At 43.1% G+C, this 26,091-nt stretch overlaps 1 pseudogene; it reads right to left on the bottom strand.

Annotated features, from left to right (window-relative positions):
• Window positions 1-25,776, bottom strand: part of LOC136628707 (zinc finger protein 420-like) — a 74,378-nt pseudogene extending 48,602 nt beyond the window's left edge.
• Window positions 25,777-26,091: the final 315 nt, after the last annotated feature.

Genomic DNA, 26,091 nt, shown 5'->3' with positions numbered 1-26,091 from the left:
AATATATTATTAGCTCTAAAATATGCCGCATATGCAGAATAAAGATTCATTTTGTACATGTAATTCACTTTAGAGCATCTTCCGATGTGTATATTATTCAGTCGATGAAATGCTTTTTTATTTTTGGTCCTATTTTTTCTAGTAGTTTTTCATTTAAACCTTTAGGAAGGAATGCTTTTAACTGGAATATCCAGAGCATTTCCTTTTTGCGCAGATCACGGATTGATTGAGACAGTATATGTTCTATAGGTGCTCTTTTTAATCCACATTGGTGTACTCCATGGGCAATAAATCTATTAAACATATAACAGAATTGGTCTGGCAGTTCATCCTTTGTTTTAATCTTATTGTCTCTTGGTCCAGCCGGATTTCTTTTCTTCTGTGTGATATGCGGGAACAGCACTTGCATTTCTTTTTTCCACACCTCATACTCCTGGAGTAAGTACTTCCATTGGGGGGGTTTCCTATTGCTTTGTTATTCTTCTTTTTTCCTGGGCAGGATGGGAATCGAATATTTTGTATTGTTTTGTTCCTTCTAAAATATATATCCGGGTTTTCATTCACCATTACTTTTTCTAGGAATGGGTCATTTCTCAGAATCGTCCAGTTCTTCTTTAGAATTCCTCTTATATGTGCATGCTGACTGCTAGATTTTGATATAAATGCTGTTTTACTTTTATCCTTCTTCTGATTGTGTATCTTATCTTAGAACTTTCCTATTTTATCAGTATTTTTATTTTCTTTTATTAGCCTTCCATATGCATGATCCACTGGTTTATCTGAGTAGTTTTTTCTTTAAACCTGTTTTATAGGATGGCTAACAAAACATTTCCCACAATTGGAAGGAACTCACTTCTCTCCTGTGTGAATTCTCTGATGTATAACACGTTTAGGGATGAGCGAGCATACTCGGTAAAGCACTACTCGTTCGAGTAATGTGCTTTATCTGAGTATCTCTCTGCTTGTCCTGAAATATTCGGGTGCCGCTGCGGCTGACAGTTGAGTCACAGCGGGGAGAGCGGGCGGGAGAGAGGGAGAGAAAGATCTCCCCTACGTTCCTCCCCGCTCTCCCCTGCATCTCCCCGCTCCGCGGCGCTCCCCGAATCTTTCGAACGAGTAGTGCTTTACTGAGTATGCTCGCTCATCCTTAGATGTGTTTTTTGTTTAAACCGTTTCCCACATTCAGGACAAGACTATGGCTTCTCTCCCGTGTGAATTCTCTGATGTCTAACAAGACCTGCTTTCTGGTTAAAACATTTCCCACATTCTGAACAGGAAAATGCCTTCTCCCCTGTGTGAATTCTCTGATGTTTAACAAGAGATGATTTCACTGTAAAACATTTCCCACATTCTGAACAGGAAAATGGCTTCTCCCCTGTGTGAATTCTCTGATGTCTAACAAGACATGATTTATCTGTAAAACATTTCCCACATTCTGAACAGGAAAATGGTTTCTCCCCTGTGTGCATTCTCTGATGTCCAACAAAACCTGCTTTCTGCTTAAAACATTTCCCACATTCTGAACAGGAAAATGGCTTCTCCCCTGTGTGAATTCTCTGATGTTTAACAAAACCTGCTTTCTGGTTAAAACATTTCCCACATTCTGAACAGGAAAATGGCTTCTCCCCTGTGTGAATTCTCTGATGTTTAACAAGAGATGATTTCACTGTAAAACATTTCCCACATTCTGAACAGGAAAATGGCTTCTCCCCTGTGTGAATTCTCTGATGCCCAACAAAGTCTGTTTTCTGGGTAAAGCATTTCCCACATTCTGAACAAGTAAAGAGCTTCTCCCCTGTGTGAATTCTCTGATGTTTAAGAAGAGATGATCGCACTATATAACATTTCCCACATTCTGAACAGGAAAATGGCTTCTCCCCTGTGTGAATTTTCTGATGACTAACAAGATATGATTGCACTGTAAAACATTTCCCACATTCTGAACAGCTAAATGGTTTCTCTCCCGTGTGAATTCTCTGATGTTTTACAAGTCTTATTTTCTCTGTAAAACATTTCCTACATTCAGAACAGGAAAATGTGTTTTCCCCTGTGTGAAAGATTCTCTGATGCGAAACAAGAGATGATTTCGCTGTAAAACATTTCCCACATTCAGAACAAGTAAAGGGCTTCTCTCCTGTGTGACTTCTCTGATGACTAACAAGATGTGTTTTCTGATTAAAACATTTTCCACATTCTGAACAAAAAAATGGTTTCTTCTCTGTGTGAATTCTCTGATGTTTAACAAGATATTCTTTCCGGGTTAAACATTTCCCACATTCTGAACATGAATACGGCTTTTTCCTTGTGGGAGCTACTTGACGTTTTCCCCTTCTATGACTTTTCTTCTGCTTATCAGTCAGTGATGAATCAGAAGATGGGACCTGTATGATAAAAACAGATGACTGATCTTTGCTGTGAGGGGCTGAGGGGATATCTGGGATAATGGCTGCTTCTTCATATGTATCTTGTGTGATACCACAATCTTCTGCTTTACAATTTGCAGATATCAGACATCTCTCTGAGCTCCCAATACTGTCATCTGTCAAGAATAAAACACATTTTACTATTTTTTGAATAATCTGAATCTTAAAAAATATGTATTGGTATTTTATAACATTACAATATACATATGTCCAAACAAATTACAAGTCATGTAGCAAAATGTAATTAGTAACCAAGAACAGATCACAATCAGTAGCTGCTGATGTTAGGCCACCAGCAGTGGTGAGGCTCCAATGTAGGCAGACCACTTGACTGCTATGGCACTCAAGGCCAAATGGACAGCCTACCTGTTCCATGGCTGACTCATCAGGCCCTCTTTAAAAGTCTGTACAAGATACACAAGTGTCTTTGTCCCTAGTAGTCCGGCCCATCTGGATGCTGCTCTTCTCGGTGCAAAGGCTAACTCTAACCTCTATCTGCTAGTACTTTACAGAGAGTAGGATAGAGGGAAGGAATCAGCTTCTGCACTGAGAAAAAGCATAATTTGGACCAGGAAGGCTATGAGTGACAAAGAGACTTGTTGGGCTTGTGAAGACTTTCGGTGGTGGGGCATACACAGAGTGGGCACTATAAGTTTCAGGGGTTGGAGTAAACACTGTATGCTTTAAAGGCCATAGAGTGGGCACTGTAAGTTTAATAGGCCACATAGGGGGAAATGTTACTTTATAGGGCCACACAGGATATTAAGCTTCTTTCAAGATAGGAGTGTGGAAAGAGACAAGTGATGAATGGAAGAAGTCATCATTGCAGTCTGCACCCAGATGAAGATGGGGAGCACCAATCAGAGAATATGCCACCTCTGATCATTCAGTGATAGTGATTACAATGCAGAGCTGGTATAGGAACATAATATGGTGACTGCATTACTTCAGATATACTGGCGCTAAGCCAATGTATTTAAGAATGTTATAGATATGATGTCACTAATATTTTTTTTCCTAGAAATTTTATTGAACAAGAAAGGATTGTTACAGATAAAAAATAATGATACATGAAGTCTCAGCAAAGATAATTGTAGCTGATAAACAACTATACATCTAAGAACTCAATTTCTTCTTCATTTTTAAATAGATAAAAAACAATAAACATACCAGGATAACAGGTGGCTTACAAATATGGACGCCCTCCAGTAAGGTTCTGTCTAAAAACTCAATGAGCTTATGCAATGTTAATACAAGGTAGTAGAGTTATGACTTTAGCCACTACCCCCAATTAACAGTATATTTTGCTTAGTTCCCACGCATCCTTGCTAATGAACCCTCCAACCTGCATAGGTAACATAATATGTAAGGCCGAAAAAAGACCTATGCCCATCCAGTTCAGCCTATTCACCTCCAATGTTGATCCAGAGGAAGGAAAAAAAACACAATGAGGTAGAAGTCAATTTTCCCCATTTAAGGAAAAAAAATCCTTCCTGACTCCAATCTAGCAATCTGAACAATCCCTGGACCACCGACGCTTCTGAAGTTAATAGTCATAATATATAATATTTTATCGCTCAAGAAAGGCATCCAGGCCTCTCTTGAACTCTTTTATCAAATTTGCCATCACCACACCCTCAGGCAGAGAGTTTTATACTCTGACCGCTCTTAAAGCAAAGAAGCCCCTTCTATGTTGGCTTAGAAACCTTCTTTCCTCTAGACCAGTGTTTCTCAACTCCAGTCCTCAGGGACCCCCAACAGGTCATGTTCTCAGGATTTCCTTAGTATTGCACAGGTGATGTGATTATTGTCGGTACCTCAGACATTGCCACAGGTGTTCTTACTATAGGATATCCTGAAAACATGACCTGTTGGTGGTCCCTGAGGACTGGAGTTGAGAAATACTGCTCTAGATGCAGAGGATGCTCCCTTATTACTGTCACAGTCCTGACTACAAATAGATGATGGGAGAGATCTCTATATTATCCCCGATATATTTATACATTGTTATTGGATCGCCCCTCAGCCATCTTTCTTCTAGTGGTTTCCCATTTAGTATGTAATGGTGACATGTATTTCCTCTGCCCATGTGCAGAACTTTACATTCATCAGTGTTAAACCTCCTTGCTTCTTTTCAGCCCAAGCCCCCAATTTATCGAGCTCCCCTTACAACGGCTCTGTATCCTCTCTTTTATTAATTTCTTTACATAGTTTAGTGTCATCTGCAAATATTGATATTTTCCTGCTCAATCCTTCTACCAGGTCATTACTAATATATATTAAAAATAATGGGGCATAAGACCAACCTCTGTGGTACCCCACTAGTAATGCTGACCCAATCACAATATGTACCCTTAATTACCCTCTGTTATCAATCACTGACCAGTTACTTACGCATTTACCCACATTCTCACCCAGACCAAGCATTCTCATTCCATATACCAACCTTTTATGCAGCACAGTAGCAAATGCTTTGGAAAAGTCCAGATACACAAGATCCAGAGACTCTCCCCGATCCAGTCTAGAACTTACCTCCTCATAGTAGCTGATCAGGTTGGTTTGACAGGAGCGATCTCTCACAAACCCATGCTGATACAGAGTTATACAGCTATTTTTCTTGAGATCCTCCAGGATAGCATCTCTTAGAAACCTTTCAGACATTTTACCCAGAAGTAAGAAGTAAGAATTACCGGCCTGTAATTTCCAGGCTCACTTTTTGACCCCTTTTTTAATATCGGCATCACATTGGCTATGTGTAAATCCAGTGAAACAGACTCCGTCACTATAGAGTCTTTAAATATAAAAAACAAAGGTCTGTGTCTCACATTGCGTAATTCCCTTATAAGCCAGGGGTGCATGCTACTCTTTTAATGCTTTTAAGTCTGCTCTGCACGTCTTCCTGGTTTAGACTAGTGACATTTAGTGGAGAGTTTACATAGCACTCTGCATCTCATCTGACATTTTGTTTTCTTTTGCAGATACACCTTAGATAAAAACTATTTAATAGATTTGTTTTTTCCTCATCAAAATCTACAAGCTCTCCTACATTTTATTACAGGGACAACACTTTCAATATCAATCATTTTACTATTATATTGCTAAATAACAGTGTAGGGTTACGCCTTTTGATGGGGTATATATAAAGGGAGATCTCGCTGTTAACCATTTAAATGCCACTGTCAATTCTGTCAATATTCGGGGGTCCTGTATGGCCCTCTGCAATGAGATCGCTGAGAGACATGTGGCTGTTATGGCAGCCGGGGACCTCCTGAAAAGCCCAAGGGCTTTCAGGGCAGAATACCTATCATGCCATGCCCAAAAAAAAAAGGAAAAATAAGATCAACAAAGTTTTACTAATTATAAAATAAAGTAATCAAAGTTTAACCCTCCCTTTTGCCATATTTATAATAAAAGAATCTACATAATAAAACAAAAATGCATATTCGGTATCGCTGTGTCCTTAAAAGTCAGATCAATCAGAGTAATGCATTATTTACCCTGCACAATGAATGTCGTCAGAAAAAAAGTAAAGAACGCCAGAAATGCGCTTTTTTGGTCACCCTGTCTTCAAGAAAAAATGCAATTAAAAGCGATCAAAAAGTCGTACGTATTCCAAAATGGTAACAACGCAAACTACAGCCCTCACACAACTATATTGATGTGAAAATAAAAAAAGTTATTGTGCGCAGAAGTTAGCGGCAGAAAATAATTTTAAAAAATTACATATCTTTGAAAGAAAATACAAGTAGAACAATGGAAAAAAACCTAAATACGTTTGGTATCGTAGTAATCGCACTGACCCATAGAATAAAGTTATCATGTCATTTGTGTAGCAGTTTGTGAATCGCAGAAACAAGATGCACTGAAATATGGCGGAATTTCATTTTTTTTTCATTCCTCTACACCTAGAATTTTTAAAAAGTTTTTCAGAACATTTTATGGTACATTAAATACTACAATTGAAAAATACAACTGATCCCGTAAAAACAAGCCCTCGCACAGCGACGTCGATGGATAAATAAAGGAGTTACGATTTTTTAAAAGGGAGGGAGGGAAAAACGAAAATGGAAAAACAAAAATAAAAAAGCTGTCACTAAGGGGTTAAATTAAGTGCTAAAAGCTCAGCCATCACAGGAACCCTAGAGATTTTCCAAAATTTTACAATCAAAGCCTTTGCTGCTCCAAGGACATGAAAGACTATGGTCTTATCAGTAGCAGCTAAATTGGCAACGCCAACATACAGCAGTGCTGAGGAGCCGCTCCCTGTTATGGGAATGCATAAAGTATTTTCAAGCAGAAACTTGGCTTGGTTCTAAAAGCAATTAATACTTGTGCAATCCCCCCAAAAAAGGCGTTTCAAGGTCCCTTTGCCACTAGAACATATCCAGCATATTACTGAACTCGAAAGGTAAATAACAGGCATGGCACATACTGGTGAGATGCCAACGATAGAGAAGCTTCCTTGTTGATTCTAAATGAGATGGACATTTTTAAAGCGAGCTTGCTGATGTAAACGTTTTATTCCAGTCTTCTATAGAGATACCTTAGGGTCCAAGCTCAGGGCGAGGACCTCCAAGGTAGGTTTCTCGAAAATACTACCTGCAACTTAGAGCCACACTAGAAAAGCAGCAGGATCTTAGGAAGGAGGGGTTCGGGTTCCTGAAGAACTGGGCTGACTTTACAGGCTCTACCGTAGGGACAGGCTGCATCTTAATGGGGAGGGTGTATCTGTGCTGGTGGAGAAGATGGTTAGAAGGCTGGAGGAGTATTTAAACTAGGGACTGGGGGGTGGAGGGCAAAAAGAGAAAGAAGGGGTAGTTAGTGTAGTTAGCGACCTGGGGCCAAGTAATGGGAATGGGGGACGAGCAGGCGGTGGGGTTAGTACAGTTAGAACTGACAGATCAGCCAATGGTACTATTAGTAGCAAAATGAATTTTAAGAACAAAAACAACCATATAAATTGTATGGCTATGAATGCAAGAAGTCTTATCGGCAAAGTGGGTGAGCTTGAAGTAAGAATGACTGATGAAAACTACGATATAGTTGGAATAAGGGAAACATGGCTTGAGGTTAAGTGCGATTGGGCGGTGAATTTACCGGGTTACAATCTCTTCAGAAGAGACCGTGGAGAACAGAAGGGGGGAGGGGTGCGTCTGTACATTAAATCCTACTTTAATGGGTTGTCCCCCGCCCAAACTGATTTTTTTCCCATGAATGCCCTGTAGAGTAGAAGCATCACACACTACAGCTTTACCCATAAAAAACGACATGTTTGCCTAATTTACAATGCACAATGTATATTACAAAGTGCATTGTATTGGGCAAACAGAAGTGATGACATTAATTGTTTGGCCGGACAACCCCTTTAATGCCGAGGCTATGGGAGGATATAGGGGCAGGAGATGAACACATTGAATCTCTGTGGGAAAAAAAAAAAAAAAAGAGAAGAAAATAATAAAATAGTGATAGAGGTTCTCTACAGGCCACCAAAAGCAACAGAAGAAACTGAAACCCTACTATTAAGGCAGGTAGAAGAGGTGTCAAACCGCAACAAAGTAATTATTATGGGGTACTTTAATTATCCACATATAATATAGGATAACGAGACCTGCAAATCTCAAAGGGGTGATTAGTTCTTAAGAAACATTAAAGATAACTACCTTACCCAACTTATACGGGAACCAACTAGAGGGAGGATCATCCTGGACTTAGTATTAACCAACAAACTGGACCGAATAATGGGGGCACAGGTCGAGGGACACTTGAGGGAACAGTGACCCCAATATAATTAATTTCCAGCTGTCATTCAATAAGAAACCTTATCAGCGAGCGACAAAAACTAAACTTTAGTAAAGCAAAATATGATCAGCTCAGAACTACTATCTGTAACATTAATTGGGACAACATCCTCAAAAATAACAGTATAGACAACAAATGTTTAAAAAATCCTAATCACCTCATGTGAGCAGTTCATACCCTTTAAAAATAAAAGAACTACAAGTAGAAGAAAACCAATGTGGCTCAACAAGACTGTAAGGGGGGCAAGAAATGAAAAAAAGAAAGTGTTTAAACTACTAAAACAAGATGGCAGCGAAGAAGCGCTAAAATCATACAGGGGAAAAAACAAAATATGTGAAGAAAAGATCAAAATTGCTAAGGAGGAGGTAGAGAAAGGCTTGAGAAAGACTTTCGGGTTGAAACGTTGATTGCTTCTGTACATGCAGCAATACATTTTTCCTTTATTTATCTTCTACACCAGTGTTGCTGCCTTATTCTCTATTTTGCTGGACTGTGTTGGGAGAGTTAGGTCTATGGCTCCTTTAAAGTGGCTCTGCAGGATTTATCACTCCTCTTCTTTAACGGAATAACAATAAGAGTGCTACTGGATTTCTCTGTTATATATTCTGGGTAAAGAACTGGCTCAGAAATAGAAAGCAGAGGGTGGTAATAAATGGTTCATACTCTGATTGGGCCACTGTTGCTAGTGGGGTGCCACCGGGTTCAGTGTTAGGCCCCATTCTGTTCAATATATTTATCAACGACCTGATAGACACAAAATATTTGCAGATGACATAAAATTATACAAGATTATTAATACAGCAGAGGACAATGTGCGGCTACAAAAGGACATAGATAAGCTGGGGGCTTGGGCAGAAAAATGGCAAATGAAGTTCAATGTGGATAAATGTAAGGTTATGCATATGGGTAGGATACACGCATGTCACTAATATACACTACTGCTAGGGAAAAGTGATCTGGAAAAAGACCTGGGGGTACTAGTGGATTGTAGATTTAACTGGAGCAACCAGTGCCAGTCAGCTGCTGCAAAAGCAAGTAAAGTTTTGAGGTGCATTAAAAGAGATATAGGGGCGAAGGACGAGAACATTATTCTCCCACTATATAAGGGACTCGTCTGTCCCCACATGGAATACTGTGTACGGGTCTGGACACCGGTGCTTCGGAAAAATGTTGCAGTGCTTGAGGGGGTTCAAAGAGGGGGAAACAAAGTTAATACATGGAATGAAGGGACTGGAATATCCAGAGAGGCCGTCAAAATTGGGATTATTTACCCATGAAAAAAAAGACGGCTAAGGGGTGACCAAATAACTATGTATAAGTACATGAGGGGACAATACAAGGATCTCTCCCACGATCTGTTTATACCCAGGATTGCGACGATAACAAGAGGGCATCCGCTACATCTAGAAGAAAGCAGGTTTCATCACCAACACAGAAGGGGGTTCTTTACTGTAAGAGCAGCGAGACTGTGGAACTCTCTGCCTGAGGACGTGGTGATCGCAAAATCCATAGAGGAGTTTAAGGGGGGGACTAGATGTCTTTTTGTAGAGTGCTATAATATTACAGGATATAGACATTAGGTGACCAGCGGGTTGTTGATCCGGGTCTTACAGACAGGTAGCAACTATCAGAGGTTGATTCAGGGATTATTTTGACTGCCATTAGGGAGTCGGGAAGGAATTTTTCCCCCAAATGGACTAATTGGCTTCTGCCTCTTGGGGTTTTTGCTTTTCTCTGGATCAACAAGGAGGTTGTAACGGGCTAAACTAGATGGACATTGTCTTCATTCAGTCTAATATACTATGTTACCTAGATCTCTACCCCAAGGAAATAAGCAAGGGGGCCTCTTCCCTAGAGATCAGTGCAACATAACCATATAAAGTCTTGAGATGATTTTGGCAACTTTATTTTAATTAGAGAACACTAATTAGGAATCTACTGTAAGTAATACAATGGCGAATTCTGAGGAACTTATAAAAAAGCTTTATTAGAATTGTGAAATTTAGAAAATTGCTGCTAAAAGGACATTAGATAATCACATTCCCATACATTAGAGACCGAAATGATCCCTGCAGTGATCCATTTACTAATTAAGATATCTGGGATAATAAGGCGTCATCTGTAAAGGTAATTCAGCAGTCTGAAGGGGATGATAAATTTCAATATTATTATGCGTTTCCATGTTCTGATCCCAACTTCAATAGTAATATAAGGAGATTTAGCTACAGAAACTCCCAGAGGTATTAGCCATAATAAACCATCGGCAGGCATAGGGTTTGGAAACAATTTTTCCATAATCATAGAATGGTAGAGTTGAAAGGGACCTCCAAGGTCATCGGGTCCAACCCTCTGCTCAGTCTTGGATTCACTAAATCATCCCAGACAGGTGTCTATCCAGCCTGTTGGAAGACTCCCATTGTAGGAGAACTCACCACTTCCTGTGGCAACTTGTTCTACTCATTGACCACTCTTACTGTGGAAACATTTTTTTTTATATCGAACCTGTCTCCTCCCCTTCAGTTTCATCCCATTGCTTTTAGTCTTTCCTTGTGCAAATGAGAATAGGGCTGATCCCTTTGCACTGTGACAGCCCTTCAGATATTTGACAGCTATTAAGTCTCCTCTCAGCCTTCTTTTTTGCAAGCTAAACATTTTCCCAGATCCTTTAACCATTCCTCATAGGACACGGTTTGCAGGCTTACCATCTTGGTAGCTCTTCTCTGAACTTGCACCAGTTTGTCGATGTCTTTTTAAAATTGGAATGCCCAGAACTGGACACAGTATTTGAAATGAGGTCTGACTAAGGAAGAGTAGAGGGGAATAATAATCTCACGTTATGTAGACTTTGTATGCTTCTATTAATACATCCCAGAATTGTGTTTGCCTTTTTTGCTGCTGCATCACACAGTTGACTCATATTCAGTGTGTGATCTATTAGTATAGCCAAAAGAATCACAGTATTGCTACCAGGGATGTCTAAAGTATGACAAAGTTTCACTGGGGACACCCCTAAAACATAACCTTTAATAAAATTTAATACTAAGTGTAAGCATGCGAGGTTCAGTTGCCTCTGGATTGCCGACCTCTCGGTCCAGAAATGGGCAGCACACATGCGGAAACGGCTCAGGAGACTTGCAGCTTTATTAAATCTGGCGGCTGCCAGCATTTATTCACACATCACTGCAAAGGTAAATACAGCATATCATAGTCCATTTGCATCCCACCAGCGTATGGGTCTAGGGTCGTAGTCCCTGTCAGACTCGCGTCTTTGCTGGTCCACCTTGTACCACCAGGCTAGCATCCCTTCCAGCTCTGCTAAGCTGTAACTTCCTCACTAATGTGACAAGAAGTGAGCTTTTATTTAGTTTCTACCACACCCTACCGATGCTCAGTGAACCAATCACAGCCATTCAACGAATGGCTGTAATTGATTCATCAAGCACCGGCTCTGATTGGCTGAGCTACAGTGCTTGTGAATCAATCCCAGCCAGCCCTTCCTGGAGGCAGGGATTTTGATTCTCCAATCCAGGATGAGCTGGTAGAATATTTCAAGCAAGTGCTGGGGTGCTTCACGGGAGAAGACGCGTCGGAGATGACAGCGCCTCTTAGGTGATGTATTGTTTTTTGTTTTTTTACTGAACCAAGCCCTTTTTTTTTCATGGTAGGGCTTGTATTTTAAGCCACACTCCTCCCGTGAAAAACCTCTCACGTGGTGCTATAAAATCATGCGACTTTATAGCGACACACTCTGCACCCTACCTAAAACAGTCAGTGACTTTGTGCCAGATAGGTAAAACACCGCTATGGGGAGTCTGTGTGCACCCACAACATAGGTGGGTCTTGGGCGACTTAAGACATGAACCATAAAGAAATCAGAGTGGCCAAACATGGCAGACTTTCACTGCGCCGAGGACATAGGCCTCAGCCCACACCCTCAGCAATCGCGAGCATGAAGCGGACTCCGATGCTAGTACAGCTGTGAACGTCTCATTAATGCAGCAACGCTCCTCTCCTTTGGCGCAAACGAGTTTCTCAGATAACTGTGGTAACACGAGAGAAAATACATGATGCCTAGTGCTGATCCCCTGACCCCAAACAGGAGGAGGAGGTGGCCTTACAAGGCCAAGAAACCATGACCAGGACCCGCTGTAGCCTGTGTGGGAATTATGTGAGCGGGCGCTTTGTCAGGTTCGGCCCCAGCAAACACCTTGTGTGACCCAAGGTGCCGAGACTGACATAGCAATGGTAAATCCATGTGCCCACACACTATTCATTCAGTGTAGGTGTTGGATAGCTCAATCGACACCGCAAGGGGAAAGCCATCTGCACTCTGCACCCTACCCAAGTCAGTCAGTGTATTTGTGGCAGACAGGTCAAACAACGCTATGGGAAGTCTTTGTGCACCCACAGCATAGGCAAGCTGAAGAAACCCAAAGACACTAATAAACATGTAGAAATGACAGTGTCCAAACATGGCAGACTTGCACTGCGCCGAGGACATAGGCCTCTGCACACACCCTCAGCAATCGTGGGCATAGAGCGGACTCCGATGCTAGTGCAGCTGTGAAGGTCTCATCAATGCAGTAACGCTCCTCTTCTTTGGCCCAAACCAGTGTCTCAGATAACGGTGGTAACACGGGAGAAAATACATGATGCCCAGTGCAGATCCCCTGACCCCAAGCAGGAGGAGGAGGTGGCATTAGAAGGCCAAGACACCATGACCAGGACCCGCTATAGTCTGTGTGGGAAGCACGTTAGCGGGCCCAGGGTCAGGCTCGGTCCCAGCCTCCACCTTGTGTGACCCAAGGTGCCGCGAGTTACATAGCAATCATAAATCCATGTGTCCCAACACAGATAGCTCAACACTGCAAGGGGAAGTCTTTGAGTTCCTTGAGCTCACCTACGCTGTAGGTGCACAAAGATGGTATTACACATGAAGAAATCAGAGTGCCCAACCATGGGAGAGTTTCACCATGCCTAGCAACTTGGTCTCGGCCCACAATTCTGGCCTAGTCGGTCACTGTATTATTTGTGCCAGATAGGTAAAACACCGCGATGGGAAGACTTAGTGCACCCATAGTATAGACAGACCCCCTGTAACATTCCTGTAGCAAAGGTATAAACAGACCCCAATAACATTTCTGTAGCACGAGTATAGGCAGACCCCTGTAGCATTTCTGTAGTAAACGTATAGACAGACCCCAGTAACATTTATGAGGCAGAAGTATAGGCAGACCCCAGTAACATTTCTGTAGCAGAAGTATAGGCAGCCCCCTGTAACATTTATGTGGCAGAAATATAGGCAGACCCCTGTAACATTTTTGTAGCAGCTGTATAGGCAGACCCCTGTAACATTTTTGTAGCAGCAGTATAGGCAGACCCCTGTAACATTTTTGTAGCAGCAGTATAGGCAGACCCCACTAACATTTTTGCAGCAGACGTATGGGCAGACCCCTGTAACATTTATGTGGCAGAAGTATAGGCAGACCCCTATAACATTTTTGTAGCAGCAGTATAGGCAGACTTAGTGCACCCATAGTATAGACTGACCCCTGTATCATTTCTGTAGCAAAGGTATAAACAGACCCCAGTAACATTTCTGCAGCACGAGTATAGGCAGACCCCTGTAGCATTTCTGTAGTAAACGTATAGACAGACCCCAGTAACATTTCTGTAGCAGAAATATAGGCAGCCCCCTGTAACATTTATGTGGCAGACATATAGGCAGACCCCTGTAACATTTTTGTAGCAGCTGTATAGGCAGACCCCTGTAACATTTTTGTAGCAGCAGTATAGGCAGACTCCAGTAACATTTCTGTAGCAGAAGTATAGGCAGCCCCTGTAACATTTATGTGGCAGAAATATAGGCAGACCCCTGTAACATTTTTGTAGCAGCTGTATAGGCAGACCCCTGTAACATTTTTGTAGCAGCAGTATAGGCAGACCCCTGTAACATTTCTGTAGCAGCAGTATAGGCAGACCCCTGTAACATTTCTGTAGTAACAGTATAGACAGACCGCAGTAACATTTCTGTAGCAGAAGTATAGGCAGACCCCTGTAACATTTTTGTAGCAGTAGTATAGGCAGACCCCTGTAACATTTCTGTAGCAAGAGTATAGGCGAAAGCCTGAAAATTGGGGTACCATGACTGTAGGCGAAGGCCGGAAAAATTAGTTAGTTAACAGTATAGGCAAGAGACAGAAAAATTAGTGTACCAAGAGTACCAATGTACCCTTAAAAAATTGCTCAACCGGGAGTGCAGGTGAAACCCAAAAATATTTTTTTAAAGATACAGCTCGCTGTTGCTTAATTTGTAACATAGCCTGGAAGCAGCCGTGTTCAAAAAATTGGTTCATGTTAAAGTATCAATACTTTTGAAACTGAAAAATTGGAAAAAAAAAATGTTAGATGAGCCTTTTGGACCGCAAAAAAATTGGCAGTTCAGCGTGATGACAGGATGTTTCAGGAGGAGGAGTAGGAGGAGTAATATCAGAGACAGATTGACAAAGCTAAATGCCCCCTTTTTTTCGGTGATAGAGAAGCATGCTTTTATCTGCGGTTGCAGCGAAAAGAATCTTTAGGTTCTGCTGCTCTCCGCCGGTGGAGAAGAGAAGTCTGGGGAAATCCAGGCTTTGTTCATCTTTATGAGTGTAAGCATGTCAGCACTGGCAGTTGACAGGCGGGTACGCTTATCCGTGATGATTCCCCCAGCTGGACTAAACACCCTCTCTGACAAGACGCTAGCGGCAGGGCAAGCCAGTACCTCCAGGGCATACAGTGCAAGTTCATGCCACGTGTCCAGCTTTGACACCCAATAGTTGAATGGAGCAGAGGCATCACGGAGGACGGCGGTACGATTAGCTACGTACTCCCTCACCATCTTTTTACAGTGCTCCCTCCGACTCAGCCTCGACTGGGGAGTGGTGACGCAATCTTGCTGGGGAGCCATAAAGCTGGCAAAGGCCTTGGAGAGTGTTCCCCTGCCTGCGCTGAACATGCTGTCTGATCTACGTGCGTCCCCTGCTACTTGGCCCTCGGAACTGCGCCTTCTGCCACTAGCGCTGTCAGATGGGAAGTTTAGCATCACTTTGTTCACCAGGGCCCTGTGGTATTGCATTACTCTCGTACCCCTTTCTTCTTCGGGAATGAAAGTGGAAAGGTTCTCCTTGTACCGGGGGTCGAGAAGGGTGTACACCCAGTAATCCGTGTTGGTCAGAATGCATCTAACGCGAGGGTCACGAGAAAGGCAGCCTAACATGAACTCAGCCATGTGTGCCAGTACGCAAGACATAGCTGTCCTCACTAGCAAGAGGACTTTCAGGATCCTCCTCCTCCTCCACAGGCCATACATGCTGAACAGATGAGAGGCAAGCAACATGGGTACCCTCTGCAGTGTGCCCAGCTGTCTCTTCCCCCTCCTCATCCTCCTACTCCTCCCCTCCTCCAAAACGTGCTGAGATATAGACATGAGGGTGTTCTGAAAATCAAGCGACATACTGTCATCCACCGTCTCCTGTTACAACCGCAAAGCGTCCGACTTTATGCCTTGCAGAAAACTCCTCAGCAGGCATAGCAGCAGGATGGTTCCGCTAATGATTGCAGTGTCGCCGCTCACCATCTGGGTAGACTCCTCAAAGTTTCCGAGGACCTGGCAGATTTCTGCCATCCAGGCCCACTCCTCAGTAAAGAATTGGGGAGGCTGACTACCACTATGCCGCCCATGTTGGAGTTGGTATTCCACTATTGCTCTACGCTGCTCATAGAGCCGGGCCAACATGTATAGTGTAGAATTCCACCGTGTGGGCACGTCGCACAGCAGTCGGTGCTCTGGCAGATTAAACCGATGTTGCAGGGTCCTCAGGGTGGCAGCGTCCGTGGTCGACTTGCGGAAATGTGCGCAGACGCGGTGCACCTTGTCGAACAGGTCAGACAAGTGTGGGTAGTTTTTCAGAAACCGTTGAACCACCAAATTGAAGACGTGGGCCAGGCATGGCACATGTGTGAGGCTACCGAGCTGCAGAGCCGCCAACAGGTTACGGCTGTTGTCACACACGACCATATCTGGTTGGAGGCTCAGCTCTGTCAGACCCTGCAACAGTTCAGGGGCTGAGTAGTTTCAACACGGCCTGCTGACGCTTGCCCACCGCTGTGCTGCCGCGCCACATCGACTGCTGGCGACGTGCTGCTCACATTTCTTAATTGAGAAGTAGAGGTTGCGTAGGAGGGGGAGGGTTTAGAGGAGGTGGCCAGACCGCCGCAGATACCAGCACCGAGGTAGGACCCGCTGTTCTAGGTGTGGGTAGGACATGTGCGGTCCCAGGCTCTGACTCGGTCCCAGCCTCCACCAAATTCACCCAATGTGCCGTCAGGCAGATATAGTGTCCCTGCCTGCCAGTACTTGTCCACGTGTCCATGGTTAGGTGGACCTTCCCAGTAACCGCGTTGGTGAGGGCACAATTGATGTTGCGGGAGACGTGCTGGTGTAGAGCTGGGACAGCACACCGGGAAAAATAGTGGCAACAGGGGACCGAGTAGCATGGGACCGCCGCCGCCATCATGTTTTGGAAAGCCTCCGTTTCAACAAGCCTGTACGGCAGCATCTCCAGGCTGATTAATTTGGCAATGTGCACGTTTAAAGCTTGAGCGTGCGGGTGCGTGGAGGCGTATTTGCGCTTTTGCTCCAACGCTTGCGCTAGCAACAGCTGAACGCTGCGCTGAGAGACATTGCTGGATGGGGTTGAGGACAGCAGAGGTGAGTGTGTGGGTGCAGGCTGGGAGACGCTCGTGCCTTTGTTCTGGGAGGGGGGTTGGATCTGAGTGGCAGGTTGGGGCACAGGGGAAGAGGCAGTGGTGTGACCCGGAGGCGGTGAACGGCCTTCGTCCCACCTTGTGGGGTGCTTGGCCATCATATGCCTGCGCATGCTGGAGGTGGTGAGGCTGGTAGTGGTGGCTCCACGGCTGATCTTGGTGCGACACAGGTTGCACACCACTATTCGTCGGTCATCCGCGCTCTTACTGAAAAACATCCACACCTTTGAACACCTAGGTCAGAGGCCATCCTCTCATATGGTGTCAGTAATATTGAGTTGTCAATAATAATAACAACATGAAATATTCAATAAAAAGTTGATTTGGGGAAAAAAGACATCCAAGAGATCAAGAGAGATATCAGCATGCATACAAGACATACAAGATCAAAAGATACAAACAAGATATATAAATAGTGTATCACCAAAGATATGCATGAATATTTAGTCCTGTCTATTACCTGGTGATGGGAGCGGCTGGTGGATCTCCATCATGGCCTCCTTGTACAGATCCTTGTGTCCTTCTAAATACTCCCACTCCTCCATGGAGAAATAGACAGCGACATCCTGACACCTTATAGGAACCTGACAACACAATATACAGTCATCACCCAGAAGCCTCCAGTGCTGTTACTGTATAATATCCCAGCATTCATTGCAGTATCACCTCTCCAGTCAGCAGCTCAATCATCTTGTTGGTGAGTTCTAGAGTCTTCTGTACATTGATGTCGTGTCTCAGGGGGTGGGGTGGGGGCCCCATGGTTGGACTCAGGGGTCTTCTCTGTCCATCACACACAAGGGCTCGACAGCCATCACTAGAAGTCTTATTTACTACTGTGTAATTCTGTATATGTGGACATATTAATAAATATTACTACAGACATTTCCTGAATCCCTCCCCTCTCCAGTGACATCATCTGTCATTAACATAGATAATAATGATGTCATGTGACATCATCAGAATCTCTCACCTCTCCAGTAAGCTCGAAGAGCATCTCTACAGTGAGACTTAATATATGTTTCACCAGCTTCTTTCTGTCCTTCTCCATCCTCAACGGTGAATCTGGAATATAATATTATATAAAGGTATCAGAGGATCCGATTTTGTAGGACCAGAATGGAAAGAAGATGAGCCAATATAAATGAGCCAAAAAATTGTTTCCTAGTCTGAAAGCGGTCAGTGTTGTTCACTCTCAGGTAAAAGTAAGGGATCCAGCAAATTCTTATCCGCTCTTGCTGACAACTTTATATTCTAAATAGTAGAAGAGAAAACAAGGAGATCTGCTATCTTGGACCTCATTCTTACCAACAGGGAGGAAATGGTCCATAGGAGGCAGTGATCATGCTATCCTTGAATTTGGATAAAAACGGGAGGAAGACCTGAGAAAACTCAGACCTCAAGGTTGGATTTCAGAAAGGCAGATTTTAATAAACTCAGAAACAGGGTAGGAAGAATCCAATGGCTGGATGTTCTTAAGGACAGAAATGTCCTAGAAGGTTGGGAAATATTGCAAAATGAGGTTCTCAAAGCACAATCGTTAATCCCTGAAAGAAGGAAGAATGGGAAGCATTTAAAGAGTCCAGGATGGATGAGCACAGAACTTGCACACATGTTAAAAAAAAATGTGTTTATCAAATGGAAAGAGGTGGGAAATATCTAAGGAAAAATATAATGCAGTCTGCACAAACTGTAGGGCAAGTGTCAGAAAAGCTAAAGCTAATAATGTATGGAGGCTTGCAAAAGAGGCCAAAAGCAATAAAAAAGGATTTTGGATGTGTGTCAAAAGCAAAAGAAAAATCAAATATGCTATTGAATGCTTACAGGATGAAAATGGTGAATTGGTTAAGAATGATGTTGAGAAGGACAAACTTTTAAATTCCTATTTTGTTTTCTCTCAGAAAGTAGATCGAACATCAACTGATCTTGCCTGTGTTATTGGGGGAATAAAAGAATGCAGGCTATCTGTAAGCAGAGAAATGGTGAGGGAACACTTACATGAACTTACATGAATTCAAGTCTCTAGGTCTAGATGTATTGCATCCTAGGATATTAAAGGAAGCAGCGGAGGTAATTGCTGAACCACTCGTCATAATCTTTGAAAATTACTGGAGAACAGGAAAAGTCCCAGCAGATTGGAAAAGGGCAAATGTTGTCCCTATCATCAAAAAAGGGGAAGAAAGTGGATCCAGGAAACTACAGGCATGTGAGCCTGACTTCTATAGTGTGAAAGATCTTTGAACAAATTATTAAACAGCATGTATGCAAGTACTGGGATAAAAATGGAGTAATTAACCAGAGCCAGCATGGGCTTGTAACAAACAAGTCATGCCAGACAAATCTAATTTCCTTCTATGACCGAATCACCGACTGGGTTGATCAGGAAAATGCGGTGGATATAGTATATCTTGACTTTAGTAAAGCATTTGACAAAGCATCTCATACCATACTTATTGAAAAAACGAACAAATATGGGATTGACAAGGCAACAATGAGTGATCATAATCAAAGAGTGGTCATAAATGGCTGCACATCCAAGTAGAAGAATGTATCAAGTGTGGTACCACAAGGCTCTGTCCGAAGCCTAGTGCATCATTTTTATAAATGATCTGGAGGAGGGAATTGATGGGAAACTGATCACATTTGCCAACAACACAAAGCTGGGAGGGATAGCTAACACTAAGGAAGAGAGAGTATTCAAAAAAGATCTAGAAAAGATTGAACAGTGGGCGGCAACTTACAGAATGGTATTAAACAAGGAGAAATGCAGAGTCCTACATCTGGGAATGAAACAAGCACATACAGAATGGGAGGAAGTGGGTTAAGCAGAAGCACATGTGAAAAATACTTGGGTATACTAATAGATCATAGACTGAACAGGAGTCAACAATGTGATGCAGCAACCAAAAAGATAAACACAATTCTGTATGTATTAAGAGAAGCATAGAGTCTAGATCACGTGAGGTCATTATCCCCCTCTACTCTTCCTTAACATGAAAAGAAGGATCCCGCAGCACCGCTCTCAATACCCAAACATGGGGAAGAATTCTCTGCACAGCCGATCAGTAAAGGTGGACCAACCTTTATATATTACCAACTTGAAAATTGAAGAAGATCCGCAGCAGGCAAAGAGATGATGTAAAAATAGTATTCTTTTTATTCCAATTCCATAAAAATAGATGGTACAGGCAGCAACGTTTCAACCATTACTGGTCTTTATCAAGCATGCATCTGACCCCTATCCTCCCACCTTATATACTAAAAGTACACGTACTTTTAGTATATATGGTGTACTTTTAGTATATAAGGTGGGAGGATAGGGGTCAGATGCATGCTTGATAAAGACCAGTAATGGTTGAAACGTCGCTGCCTGTACCATCTATTTTTATGGAATGGGAATAAAAAGAATACTATTTTTACATCATCTCTTTGCCTGCTGCGGATCTTCTTCAATCCTCTACTCTTCCTTAGTCAGACCTCATCTAGAATACTGTGTCCAGTTCTGGGCACCCCACTTTAAAAAAGACATAGACAAACTGGAGCAAGTTCAGAGAAGAGTTACCAAAATGGTGAGCGATCTGCATGTCATGTCCTATGAGGAACGGTTAAAGGATCTGGGAAGGTTTCGCTTGCAAAAAAGAAGGCTGAGAGGAGACAAATATCTGAAGGGCTGTCACAGTGCAGAGGGATCAGCCCTATTCTCATCTGCACAAGAAAAGACTAGAAGCAATGGGATGAAACAGAAAGGTAGGAGACACAGATTAGATATCAGAAAAAACTTTCTTACAGTGAGGGTGATTAATGAGTGGAACAGGTTACCATGGGAGGTGGCGAGTTCTCTTTCAATGGAAGTGTTCAAACAAAGGTTGGACAAATAGCTGTCCTGATTTAGTGAATCCTGCACTGAGCAGGGGGTTGGACCAGTTGACCCTGAGGGTCGCTTCCAACTCCACCATTCTATGAAGGCACAAGTGACGTTGAATGCGAGCCGCGAGTCGGTAGCAAGGATTGTGGAGAGCAGGGGAATGTTGTTGCAGCCCCGAAGCCACTGCAAGAAGACCAGGGGAGCCGTCTGAGAATTCGTCCAGTGGGGAGGAGCAGGTCCCGGAGCTGCAGGAGACCAGAGAGTGAGGTCCCGATGCTGAGTCTGCGCCTGGTGTTTGACAACATCGGCTGCTGACAAGGGCTGATAAGTAAATTTTGTGTGTCTCTCCTAGTCAGTGATTGTCTAGGAGTGTGTTTGTGTGTGTGTGTGAGGTTTAAGTGAAGCGAAAGTGTGTGACTAAGTGAGAGAAAAAAAAAGCCCTGAGAGGTTGTGGAGCCGCGTTTGGATTAGTCAATCTTCCTTTCTTCTGTAGGTAAATTTGTAGATCCCAATATGAATGTCCTCCATGCTTGGCAATCCTGTCAAGTTGTGCTACCTGTGCAATGTATTCGGTCCTTGATCAGCCAATCGAGGGTGCATACTGTTGCGCAAGATGCATGCACTTTGCACATTTGGAAGCCCAAATCTGGGATCTAGATGAGCGACTTGCAACATCTAAACATTTGCTTGGGAAAAGGCAGGGGAGGATGGCAGTTCGAAAGAGCAGGACATGTGGGCAGCTAGCTGGGTGACAGTTAGAAGGAGTAGAGGGAAGAGAACCAGGGAGGCCAGTCCTGAACTGGCAGACCCAACAAGATTACAAAGTTGGCAGATGACGGGGATGCCATTATAGAGCCAACACAGCTGCAGCACCACATGCCCACTGATCACCAGGAAAATGACTGCTCCAGTAAAAAGGGGACTGGGAGCACAGGGCAGGCTAGACAGGGCATAGTGATGGGGGACTCAATTATAAGGGGGATAAATAGGGCAATCTACCATAAAGACTGGGATCATCAAACAGTGTGTTGTCTTCCTGGTGCTCGAGTTCGACAAATCATGGATCAGTTGACAGATTACTGGGAGGGGCTGGTGAGGATCCAGCGGTCATTGTGCACATTGGCACCAATTAACAAATTAGAGGTCAATGGAGCGCCCTCAAAAACTATTTCAGGGACCTAGGATACGAGTTTAGGGTGAGGACCTCTATGGTAATTTTCTCGGAAATACTACCTGCACTACAAGCCACACTAGAAAGTTAGCAGGATCTTAGGGAGGTAAACAACTGGCTCTGGAGTTGGTGTAAAAAGGAGGGGTTTGGGTTCTGGAGAGCTGGGCTGACTTTGCTGTCGGCTACAGGCTCTACTGTAGGTATGGGCTGCATCTCAATGGAGAGGGTGCAGCTGTGCTTGAAGGCTGGAGGAGTGTTTAAACTAGGGATTGAGGGGAGGACACCAAGAGAATTAGGGGGGGTAGATAGTGTAGACAGCGATCTGGGACCAAGGAATGGGAGTGGGGGTTTGAGCAGGGGGTGGGGTTAGTACAGTTAGAACTGGCAGAATAGCTAATAGGACCAGAGGTAGAACAATGAAAATAAAGAACAACAACCACCATATAAATTGTATGGCAACGAATGCAAGAAGTCTGATCAGTTAAGTGGAAGAGCTCAAAGTGAGATTGTCTGAAGAAAATTACAATATAGTGGGAATACCAGAAACATGGCTTGATGATAACTGCGATTGGGCTGTGAATTTACAGGGTTACAATGTCTTCAGAAGAGACCGTGGCAATCAGAAAGAGGTAGGGGGGTGTGTCTGTATGTTAAATTGTACTTAATGCCAAAGCTACAAGAAGATATACGTGTAGGAGATGAACATGTGGAATCTCTGTGGGTAGAAATACAGGGAGCAAAGCAATACAGGGACAAAAAAACTAAACTTCAGTAAAGCAAAATTTGATCAGCTCAGAATTACTATCAGTAACACTAATTGGGACAACATCCTCAAAAATAACAGCACAGACGACAAAAGTTGAAAAACACCCTTATTACCTCATGTGAGCAGTTCATACCCTTTAAAAATAAAAGAAATACAAGTAGAAGGAAACCAATGTGGCTCGACAAGACTATCAGAAGCGCTAAAATCATATAGGGAAAAAAACAAATTATGTAAGGAAAAGATCAAATCTGCCAAGGAGGAGGCAGAGAGATTAGTGGCTAAGGAGAGCAAAAATAACCCTAAACTATTTTTCAATTATATAAACAGTAAGAGGATTTGCACTGGAAGCATTGGCCCCTTAACAAATAATGCAGGAGAAACCATAGAAGACGATGAGGGAGGGGGGGGGGGGGAACTATTATATAGTTTTTTCTCAAGTGTATTCATGAATGGAAAAGAAATGTCACACGAGATGTAGGGGATTAAAACGAATCCCCTGCTAAGTTTTGCATGCCTAACACAGGAGGATAATCATTGAAACACTCACACTGGGACTAGACAACTACCGTGAAGCCTATGCACGCATATATGGGCCTCAACACCACAGTAACAGACCAGACACAACACAGAACTCAGACCCAGATACAGGAGAGGAGTACTCGCAAGTTCGGTCATAAAAGACTGACCCTGTATATTGGGTTTAGATGGAGTAACCCAATTTAAACCATATGTCCATGAATTGGACAATGAGTATGGTTCTAATAGTATTGACTCAGTTAGTCAATGATAGATGGGTTTTAATACCCCATTCTGACAATTATAAAAATGTAAGCTTTTCTGGCCAATACGGCGGATGTTCAGGAGATGCAAGAGCCCAATTATGAAGACAGACATAGGTTGTTAACTATACGAGACACAATTAGATGATGACAGTCTGAAGATACTGATTTTTGGTATTATAGCAGTGGCAACAAAGGTTCAATCACCTTATTATCGACACAAATCAAGGCCCAATACTGCTTCTGTAATGTAGTGTCGGCAACCTGAATTAAAGGCGCCAAGTACTGACAGAAGCAGTGGGTTAGTAGCAGTATAGTAAGCCCAGTACTGATTTAACAATGTGTTAGCAGTACCTGATTTACAGGTGCTGAGTACTGGCTGAAGAAATAGCTAGAGGAGAGCTTAAAAGCCAAAGGGCTTTTCTAAGGCTGCTAGGACGATCCCTATGCTAGCCTATTGATACGAATAGTGTCTATTGCTGGCTTCAATCTCCACCCTCCTACATCTAGATTAGCCCTTAGAGATCTTGTCAAAAAAATGGCAGAACCTATGGCCTTGATGGTAGGTCAGGGCAGAAAAAAAGATTGTATATCTGGATTGCTCTAAAGCATTTGACATCGTGCCACATAATAGGCTAATATATAAGATGAGACAGTTCAGTCTGGGCGAAAATGTGTGTATCTGGGTAAAGAACTGGCTCAGAGATAGAAAGCAGAGGGTGGTCATAAATGGCTCATACTCTGGACCACCGGTGCTAGTGGGGTGCCACAGGGTTCAGTATTAGCCCCCATTCTGTTCAACATATTTATCAACGACCTGATAGAGGGGCTGCACAGCAAAATATCAATATTTGCAGATGATACAAAATTATACAAGGTAACTAATACAACGGAGGACAATGTGCGGCTACAAATGGACATAGATAATACTGATAAATGTAAGGTTATGCACATGGGCAGAAGAAATGGATGCCACCAATATACACTAAATGGGGTGCTGCTAGGGAAAAGCGAGATGGAAAAAGACCTGGGGGCACTAGATGACTGTAGACTTATTTGGCGCAGTCAACGCCAGTCAGCTGTTACTAAAGCAAATAAAGACTTGGGGTGCATTAAAAGAGGTATAGGGGCGCGGGATAAGAACTTTACTCTTCCGATATTTAAGGCACTTGTCTGCCCCACAAGCACACCTAGTGGGAATGGGGCTGCATTTACATATTCCTATGAACTTGGTTAACAGTAAAGTACTGCCTATGTAATGGGCGTTGTGGCCCGTCTCTTGCTGACAGACTGAAGGATTAGTTTACCTACCTTTATATACCTTGTTGACAGTTGGAATGCCTCCAATTAACTATTCCAGACTACCAAACTGTAGATATCAATCTGCTACAAATACGATTTTAAATTCTTAGACAGCCTAAGTGATGGCGGCCCCTTATGTATAGGGGCCTGAACCGACCCGCACAAACACCTACAGCAGGAATACCACAGAGGTGTATCTTGGCCCAGCCGGGTCACAAGCTCTGATTTATATGTTCTACTTATATCACATCACAAGTTGTTCCTCTCTAGATGTAGTTTATGGGGGTATCTGACTACAGAAGTTTAAGTTGATGGGAGAAAGGCTCACACAAGATCTGCTAAGGTCCCGTTTCAGAAGAGACGATGAAACTCTGTCCAGGAGACGACTTGTTCCCAATGATGTCCATCAGCATTGTCCTTCAGAGCCTTCTAACCAATATACAGGATTTATTATTTACCTTAATAAGCACAACCTGACAAGTCATCCTACTGTTATAATTCTTACATGTTGGACCTGCGGGTCAATTTCGACCAAGTTGGTATTGATATGTACTGCGGCTCATTATGTTATGAATGATTCACATCTCAATTATTCTCCCTCAATAAAAAGGGATTGTACAAAAAAAGACATCAAAAGAGATGAAGAAAGATATCACCGTGCAAGACATATAAGATCACAAGATAAACCAGGATATATAAATAGTGTATCAGCAAGATGTGCATGAACATTTAGTCCTGTCTGTTACCTGGTGATGGGAGCGGCTGGCGGGTCTCCATCATGGCCTCCTTGTACAGATCCTTGTGTCCTTCTAAATACTCCCACTCCTCCATGGAGAAATAGACAGCGACATCCTGACACCTTATAGGAACCTGACAACACAATATACAGTCATTACCCAGAAGCCTCCAGTGCTGTTACTGTATAATGTCCCAGCATTCCCTGCAGCGTCACCTCTCCAGTCAGCAGCTCAATCATCTTGTTGGTGAGTTCTAGAATCTTCTGTACATTGATGTCCTTATGTCTCAGAAGGTGAGGTGAGGTCCCCGTGGTTGGGCTGAGGGGTCTTCCCCATCCATCACACACAGCGGCGCGGCAGCCATCACTAGATGCCTTCTTCAATACTGTGTAATCCTGTATATGGGTAGATATTAATAAATATCATGACTGGAAATGTCTGTAG

Source organism: Eleutherodactylus coqui, chromosome 5, assembly GCF_035609145.1.
Source record: "Eleutherodactylus coqui strain aEleCoq1 chromosome 5, aEleCoq1.hap1, whole genome shotgun sequence".
Classification (NCBI taxonomy): domain Eukaryota; kingdom Metazoa; phylum Chordata; class Amphibia; order Anura; family Eleutherodactylidae; genus Eleutherodactylus; species Eleutherodactylus coqui.
The sequence above is the reverse complement of the archived record's forward strand: the minus strand, read 5'-3'. Positions and strand labels throughout refer to the sequence as shown.